Raw genomic sequence first — 9,651 nt, 5'->3', positions numbered from 1 at the left:
CCCGCCATGACTCATCTTCCCGCCCCATTCTTCTTTTTAAAATCCTAGCCACCCATTAACTTGAATCCAATGGCCACAATCTTTTCCCTTATCATATATAAACAAAATGTTCATCAAACCCTAAACCTAATCTAACTTCCAAACGGCCGCATCACCCACCCACGCCCTTCCACCTCTGTCCGCCGTGGCCCGCCGAAAATACACTTTCCGGCAACGCGTTTTGGTCTCCTCCTCGTAGCCATGCCATAACTAACTCAGATTCCTTCACTTACTCCCTCTAAATCCCAATCTGAGTCATCAAAAATATCTCTTAGGTACGTGTTAGACGAAGGGGAGGCGAAGGATTAATTTAAAATTGATCCTAGCCCTCCATTTGTCTAGGATGAGCTAAAACGAGAGGGCAAAATTCGGATTTTTGGGAAGGGGAATGGAAGCTTCGAGATTTTCTATATATTGGTACTCTTTTCCAGAAAACGGGGGAGGTTTTCGTTCTTAGCTTTTGGTATTTTTCCCTTCTGTTTTCTTTTCGATTCCACAGAGAAGACTAGGGTTTTGGCCTTCACATTTTTCTTCTTCTGATTTGGTTTCTTTTCATATATAGAATTCAGTTTCCATCGAATTTGAATTTGATTTCAAGTTAGAATCCGGATTTTCGGTTTAGTTTCGATTCCAAAACACCCAAACAAAACAAAAAAAACCAAAAAAAGTATTTCCGATTTTCCTTCTTTCCAATTCTAATTTTGGGATTTCAATTATGGAGTTTTCTTGAGATCGGAGTGGTGTTCGCCGTTCGAGTTCGCTGCGATTCGCGTTTCTGTTTGACTCTTGTTGCTGATTTTAGTTGGATTCCGGAGTCAAACGTTGTAGCCGAGTTTTCTATATTCAGTTACTAAGAAGATTTTCGGCCAAACGGGTTCCCTTTCCACTTTTTTCTTCTTTATTTGATTACGCTTGGAACAAGTCGATTGTTGTCTGGACTACGCCATTAGTGATATCTGAGTTTGTTTAATTTCTTCTTAACATAATTTTCTATTATGCTGTTTATGCTTCCTTTAAGTCTTATTTCCTAGCAAATTTCTGTTTGAATAAGCTTGAAGTGCGTAGATTTCTAATCATGTGTCACTTTGTGTCGAATCTGCTTTAATCCATAAAAATATTTTAGTAGACAAACAGCATGTTTTGGTGCGTTTCCTTTTCCTTCTGCTGGTTTAACCACATGAATGAGTGTTTGAAAGCTTCGTCATCTTTTTCTGTGACACTAAATATGGGTTGTTAACTTAAAATATCAGCGGTTAACTTTGGCTTAAGTATGTATCCATTTCTATTAAACCATGCGTTAGGCAGAAACTATGAGGACATGAAATCTGAAAATCCATTTTTTAAGTAGCAAGTTAGGAATGATTCCATTGTAGCCGCTAATTTTTCATACCTTAAGTATCACTGTCTGTGTAAAATTCCTTTATTGCTTCACGTTTAGTCCTTTTAAGTTATATGGAGCACCTCGGTTGTTCGGAATTAAGGGTTCAGTGCACTATGCATAGGTGCTAGGCATCTCCTCCAACATTAAGTATTTAGTATAGAAAATGATATAGTTTTGAAAAATACCATGCTAATCCTTTGGATATTCTGTCTTCATATGCTAAGTTTAGTTATTAATATTATGCTACTACTGTGTTAGACTTATTCGGTGCATATGAAAGAAGGATTGGGTGGTGCAATTGATTTAAGAGATAAAGTAGTATAAGCTTGCTTAAAATGTATTTTGCCTGATGAAGGGTTAACAGAGAAATGGGGTGATAGGAAACTTTTAATGCTCTTTCGTTAGTTTCATTCACTTGTCTTAGTAGATTTGTCATAGTTTTCCTTAGTTGTTATTCTCCTTTAAATGTGCGTAACACTTATCTGTTTAGATTCTTTTGTCTGGTTTATTGGATGAATGTTTGATGTACCTAGGGGTTGCGAGAGGTGAATTTTAAATGAACGAAAGATAAAAGAACATGACCATGAATTGAATTTTTCTTCTATTTAGTTTCCTTTTATTTACTTATTTTGTTATATTATTCGCTAGTAGCATGTTTAGGCCTACCACACTTGGGTAGGCAATCCTTTAGGACATTTGTGTTTCAGTTTTTGAGGCGAGAAGTCGTTCCTTTAGTTAAATTTATCCGGGGGAATGCCCCGAAGGACTTGTAGATATTTTATTCCGGGGAATACCCCATAGTATTCTGTAATTGGAGGCCAAAAGGAGAACTTGTAGTATTGTATTCTTATTTTTAGTTTTACTTTTATTTCTTTTTATTAGGTGGGGCGACCTCGAGCCTCTTTTGTGTTTATTTTCCTATTTCTGTGTTTTTGCCTCAATTCGAATATACTTTAAAGCCAACTTTATGATGTTTGTGTTTCAGTTTTTGAGGCGAGAGGTCTTTCCTTTAGTTACATTTATCCGGGAAATGCCCCGATGGACTTGTAGATATTTTATTCCGGGGAATACCCTGTAGTATTCTGTAATTGGAGGCCAAAAGGAGAACTTGTAGTATTTTATTCTTATTTTTATTTTTACTTTTATTTCCTATTATTAGGTGGGGCGACCTCGAGCCTCTTTTGTGTTTAGTTTCCTATTTCTGTGTTTTTGCCTCAATTCGAATATACTTTAAAGCCAACTTGATCATGTACGCAACCGTACTAGTTACGGGACTCAGGGAATGCCTAACACCTTCTCCCCGAGTCAAATGAACCCCCTTACTTAGAAACTCTGGTGCAGACTTAGTTTTGGAGTCCAAAGTGTTTTAAAAGGAAAATCATTTCTAAAAAACAGTGACCTCACACACCGAAACCAAATGTCAGGTGGCGACTCTGAAAAAAATTCTTCTGAGCACAATTCTGTCATTTTCAACTTGAAAACCATTCTGAGCTTTCTAAAATCACTTTTACTCTTTTTAAAGGGGTTAGTGAAGTAAAAAAAAGGGCGTGACACACTTGGAGCACTACTTTCTCAAGAGAATGAGGAATAAAAGGAACAAGCCTTGTACTACTTGAGTCGAACTCTAATAGGAGCTGAGTTGAACATCACACCTATTGAGAAAATATGGTTAGTGTTACTTTATGTGATAATGAAAGTAAGGCATTATTTTGAAGCATACACCATCAAACTCATTTCTCGAGCAGATCCCGCGAAGTTCGTGATGATTCGACCTGTTCTTTCTCGACGCCTAGCAAGATGGTCTATATTGTTTAACCAATATGAGATCACATACACACCTCAAAAGGGTGTGAAAGGACAAGCACTCGCCGATCACCCTCTTCCAGCGAAATGGGAGCTTTCTGATGAGTTTCTAGATGAAGGCGTTTTGTTCATTGAAGTATTGCCAACATGGACAATGTTCTTTGATTGATCTGTACATCACAATGGTGCGGGAGCAGGTGTTGTGTTGATCTCTCTATAAATACAAGTCTTCCCATTCTCCTTTATTTTAGGTGAAACATGCTCCAACAATGCCGCAGAGTACCAAGCTTTGATCATCGCTCTTGAAATGGCATTAGACATGAAGGTTCTACAGTTGGAGATCTACGACGACTCTAAGATGGTCATCAACTAACTTTTGGAGAGTGACGATATAAAGAAGGAAGATATTTTTCCATACCACCAATATGCTTCTTGTTTACTTGAAAGATTCAACCAAGTGTTCTTAAACCACGTCCCAAGAGAAGAAAATCGCATGGCTAACGCTTTTGCTAACTTGCCCACGACGAAGTCACTTAGAGAGAACGAGTCAACAAAGGTACATGTGTGTCATCGATGGTTTATTCCTAGACTTCTTAATCTTCAAATCAACAAAAGCCATCATACGTCAATTTCGGTGATTGAAGAAGAAGATTGGAGGCAATCACTGACAGAGTACCTTGAACATAGAAAGTAACCTGAGGATCCGTGACAAAGAACATACATCATGTGAAGGGCACCACAATTCATCTTCTATAAGGGGACATTATTTCGCCACTCTCTTGAAGGACTATTCTTGAGATATATTGACAAAGAAAAAAGCCCACCAAGCAATGGAGGAAGCATATTCTGGCTCATGTGGAATACACCAATATGGTCCAAGGCTCCACTTTTGTATCGAGAGGATGGGCTACAATTGGAAGACAATGGTGAAGGATTGCATGGAGCATGCCAAAAGATGTCAAGCGTGTCAATTTCATGCCAACCACATCTACCAACCTCCAGAGCCTCTTCATCCAACTATAGCTTCATGGACTTTTGATGCATGGGACTTGACGTTGTTGGACCACTTCCAAAATAATCAAAGGGATATATGTATATATTGGCTGCCGCATACTACTTCTCTAGATGGGCTGAAGTTGTTCCACTTAAGGAAGCGAAAAAGGAAACTGTTGCCAATTTTATCAAGTCAAACATACTTTTTAAGTACAATATACGAAGGTACATAATCATTGATAATTGAATGCCATTTGAAAACAAGCTCGTAAGGAGTCTATGCGAGAAGTTCGATTTCAATCAACATAAGTTTTTAATGTATAATGCACCCGGAAATGGCCTTGCTGAAGCTTTTAACAAGACACTTGGTAACCTTTTGAAGAAAGTTGTTTCAAAGAATAAGAGAGACTGGCATGAGAAAATTGGTGAAGCTTTGTGGGAATACTGGAAAACCTTCAGAACTTCTACACAATCAACTCCTTACTCTTTGGTGTATGGCGTAGAAGCAGTCCTTCCACAGGAGCAACAAATTGCTTCATTGCAATTGCAATCCAAGAAGGACTCACGTCTAAAGAGAAGCTCAACTTCGCCTAGCAGAGTTAAAGGCATTGGATGAAAAAAGATTGGAAGCGCAACAAAAATTGGAGTATTATCAAGCTCTACTAGCTAGAGCCTTTAACAAGAAAGTGCGATCACGATCATTCCAAGTGAGAGACTTGGTCCTAGCTGTTCGAAGACCCATAATCCTCAACAAACGCATGGGCGACAAGTTTACTTCAAAATGGGATGGGCTGTATGTTGTGAAGGAAGCCTATTCAGGTGGAGCATAAATAATCATTCATAAGGATGGTCTCAGTGTTGGTCCAACCAACAACAAATTTCAGAAGCAGTACTTCCCATGAATGTTATCTACACTCCTCGCCGTACGAGGCTAAATATCAAGTCATGACGCTCCTTGATGTATGAGCCTAAATTGCACGTTGCTCCATTCATGGCCCGTATGAATTTAAAATGTGTACGACCAACCAAAAAAAATGTCCTCTAGGTTAAAAACCTCAAAAGAGACAGCCTAGGAAAAAGTTAGGACAAAAAAGGTCTGCTAGGTTGAAAACCTCGCGAGAGGCGACTTAGGCAAAAATTAGGACATAAAAAATACTCATCCCTCTGAACTACGTTATGACTTTATCCTCTTTAACGAGGTACGTAGGTAGCTTAAAGTTTCATTCTATGTTCATTCACATGAGTTTAAATAAAAGGGTTTGGCTTTTGGGATCATCACAATAACTCTTTCAAGTAGAGAGGCATATGTAATACGAAAAAGAAGAAAACATTTTTCTATAGAAATGTTTTCTCTCTTCTCTCTCTTCTCTCTCGGCGTTCGGTTAGGTGATTCTACTAACATGCGCTGACTACCGGAATGGGAGGGCGAGGATGACCACGAAAGCGGGTGAACAAGGTTCTGATTATGGATTTCAAGCTACTTAAGGAATTGGAGGTAGGATCTGGAAATGGAAAATCACCACATGTAGGAAATCTCCATGGCTCTGCTGAGAAACAAACACTAACGGACAAGGATAATCAACTGGACAAACAGGGATCTGAGAACGCGCTAATCACTAGGAAGGGGAAATCAATAGCTGGTATGGCTGAATCAAGCACATGCAGGAAGGTTGACAATGGCGAATGTACCACTTGTAATGCAGGGGGTACATTTGGGGCTAAAGTTATAGGAATTCAGGAAAGCCTTACTGTAACAAAGGAATCGAGCAACAACAAGGAGAATGATGAAGTTTAAAAGGTACTAAGGAATGCTGATTCACCTAAGGTGACTGGAAACAAGCAAACCTAGGCAAGTACTTTTACGGGAAATAAGTTGGCGTCAAAAGGCATGAGTTTGAGCTATGTACCACCTAGCATTCATGAAGGGAAAACAATTGTAAAATTAGAGCAGGGGGATATAGAAGAAGAAAGTGCAAAGTGGAGATTGGCTATAATTCTTTATGTCATTGGAGAATCCCCATCGATAGGAGCAGTGGAGAGATTTCTCATAACACAATGGAAGTTCATAGAGAAGCCCCAAATATATTATCACAACGATGATTACTTTGTCATTCGATTCAAGAGCGTGGAGGAAAGAGATGAGGTACTGTTATTAAGCCCAAACACAATCAATAACAGGCTTGTGATAATGAAAGAATGGTCTGTAGAGTTCAATTTTCAAAATGAAATCCTTAAAACTATTCCAATATGGGTCAAGTTCCCAAATCTGCCTCTAAGCTATTGGGGAGGGAAATCACTTAGCAAAACAAGTAGTGGTTTAGGTACTCCTGTATATGCTGATGAGTGCACCACCAATATTGCACGCATATCATATGCAAGAGTACTCATTGAAATGGATGTTACTAGACCACTCCCTAAATGCATTACAGTCTAAGACCCTAAGGGTGGGGTGTTTGAATAGGAAGTGATATATGACTGGGAACCTGAGTATTGTGCATCATGTTTGTAAATATGACATAATTGCAAGACTATGAATGTGCAGAAGCAACCATTACAAATTCAAAAAAGGGATGCAACTAAAGCCTATGCAAGTATGGAGGAGGAGTGACCAAGTGCTGAAGATAATTGATAAACAGAATGTCACGACCCAATTCCCATACCCGGTCGTGATGGCGCCTCTCGTGAAGACAAGGCCAGCCAACTAACCCTAATCCTTTCACTAACAATTATTAAACATAATGAATAGAAGATACAACTTAATGGCATTAGAAAATGTTAATTTCTACCCGACCGGGGTGTCACAAGTCACGAGCATCTAAGGAAACTTTAACACAACTACAGGCCAATAAATATAAACAAGTAAAATTTCTAGAAAACAAAAGACAACATCCGGTGCCGGGAACGCTGGCGGTCACCTTGCTCAGCTACAATAACAATACCTTCAATCCGCTAATAACCCACTACTGGGTGAAACGATACCTGCAACTGCACGCGAGGTGCAGAGAGTAAAGTGAGTACTTCCAACTTAGTGGTAATAAGAGTAAATAATAACTGAGAGGCAAGAAATCACGTAAGAGCACTCCATCATGCTATATAGGACAGTACAACCCTTTTTAGAAAACAGTAAGACCGTGAAAAAAAATCCTTTAGAAAATATCTGGCTCAGTTTAAAAACCTCTTTTGAAAATATCCTTTTACAACAGTCAAGCAAATGAATGCGTATTCAGATAATGCAAGTTCGCACATAAGTCAGCCCCTCGAGCACAGCACTCCACTAACAATTAACACCAAGGCGTCTGGTAAACAGTGCAAGAAGTAGCATGGATGCCAATGATATGAGAGTGCTGAATGTCATGACACGTAGTACAAACAGGAACCAATGCATGAATGCAATGCAATGCACATGACCGCTGCAGCGTACAGCCCGATCCATTTGGGTACCCGCGCTCACTGTGGGGGTTCAGACTCCGGAGGGGCTCCTACAGCCCAAGCGCAATGTCAATATCACACCGCTGCGGCGCGCAGCCCAATCCATCCTCAGTCCAGAAATGCACATAAGCCCCTTGGGCAATAGTAAAATAACAGTCTCAACTCAAAATGTCAGTAAAATATCATTCAGGTTTTCAAATCTTAGAAAGGTAGCTAAGTTTGCGACACAGTATTTTATACCTTGGACTGTGATAAAATAGTATGCAAAGTAATGCAAAAACAGTGATATCGATCCCTGAAGGATTCAAACAATTGGCACGAAGCCCAAATATAGCAATCAACCCAAATAATGATGATAACAAGTAGTTTCAGTCAATTACGCAATAAAACCAACAACCGCGACGGACTAAGTCACAATCCCCAACGGTGCTCTACCCCACGCTCATACCTGGCGTGCAAGCCACCACAATACAGCACTATGATGTGCAAATCCGGGGTTTCAAACCCTCACGATATCATTTACAAGTATTACTCACCTCGGACTGGTGAAATCCCTAGCTCGCGACGCCTTTGCCCCTCAATCGGCCTCCACGCGCGTCGAATCTAACCAAAAACAGAGCGAATACATCACAATATGCTAAGGGAACAATACCCAATCGAAAACAATCGAAAATTAGCAAGAATCTCGAAACTAGCAAAACTCGAGCCCCGGGCCCGCTTCTCGAAAAATTACGAAATTTACATCACCGGATTTCTCGTCTCGCCACGAGTCCATACATATAAAATTTACCAAAATCGGAGTTTGTTTGACCCTCCAAATTCTATTTTTACGTCATAATTTTCTCAAACCCTAACTTCATTTTTAACCTTTAATTCCTTGGATTTTTATTGTTAATCCATGATTTTACACCGTAATATCATAATCTAAGTCTATGAATCCATACCTGATGATAGCCCTCGAAACCCTCTTCAAAAATCGCCCAAAATCTCCTTAGTCCGAAGTCCAAAATGTTTCTTCTCTTTCAAAATCGTGAAAACACTGTTCACTTAAACTCAGCCAGGTTTCGCTTCTGCGGTTAGGATACCGCACCTGCGGCTCCCGCTTCTGCGCAAAATAACCGCTTCTAACTTAAAATCCTCAGGACCGCTTCTGCGGTCACCACCCGCTCCTACGATGTCCGCTTTTGCGGACTGCCTTCCGCTTCTGCGGAAATTGCCAAGCCCTCAAGGACCGCTTCTGCGATCACAGCTCCGCTTCTGCGGTCCAAGACGCGCAGAAGCGAGAATACCAGAAACAGCATGCCTTCAGCTGTATGAAATTCCAAAAACTCCCCGTTAGCCATCCGAAATCATCCCGAGGCCCCCCGGGACCTCAACCAAAAGCACCAACATGACTTACAACATTATCCAAACTTATTCCAATCATCAAAACACATCAAACAACACTAAAATTATCGATTCTCATCGGATTCAAGCCTAAGTTCTTTAAAAACTTCCGAAACTCGCATTCGATCAAAAATCCAACCAAGCAACGTCCGACTGACCTGAAAATTTGCAGACATATCCAAAATCACCTAAAGAAGCTACTGCAACTCTCGGAATTCCATTCCGACCCTCGGATCAAAATCTCACCTATCAACCAGATTTCGCCAAAATGCTAACTTCGCCAATTCAAGCCTAATTCTACATCGGACCTCCAAAACAAATTCAGATCACGCTCCCAAGTCACAAATCATCTCCCGAAGCTAACCGGATCATCGGAAATCACATCCGAACCTTCGAACTCATAAGCCAACGTCCAGTTGACTTTTCCAATTTAAGCCTTCCTTAAAGAGACTAAGTGTCTCATTTCCTATCCAAACCAATTCAATTCAACTATAACTCACTCGTTGCTGATAATGAAACATGAAGAAGCAATAAATGGGGGAAACGAGGCTGTAATACATGAGACGACGGGTCGGGTCGTCACACAGAATGTGCAAGTGCAGAATGGAAGTGGTCAAAAA

Source organism: Nicotiana attenuata, unplaced genomic scaffold (genome assembly GCF_001879085.1).
Source record: "Nicotiana attenuata strain UT unplaced genomic scaffold, NIATTr2, whole genome shotgun sequence".
NCBI lineage: Eukaryota > Viridiplantae > Streptophyta > Magnoliopsida > Solanales > Solanaceae > Nicotiana > Nicotiana attenuata.
This window is presented reverse-complemented; position numbering follows the sequence as displayed.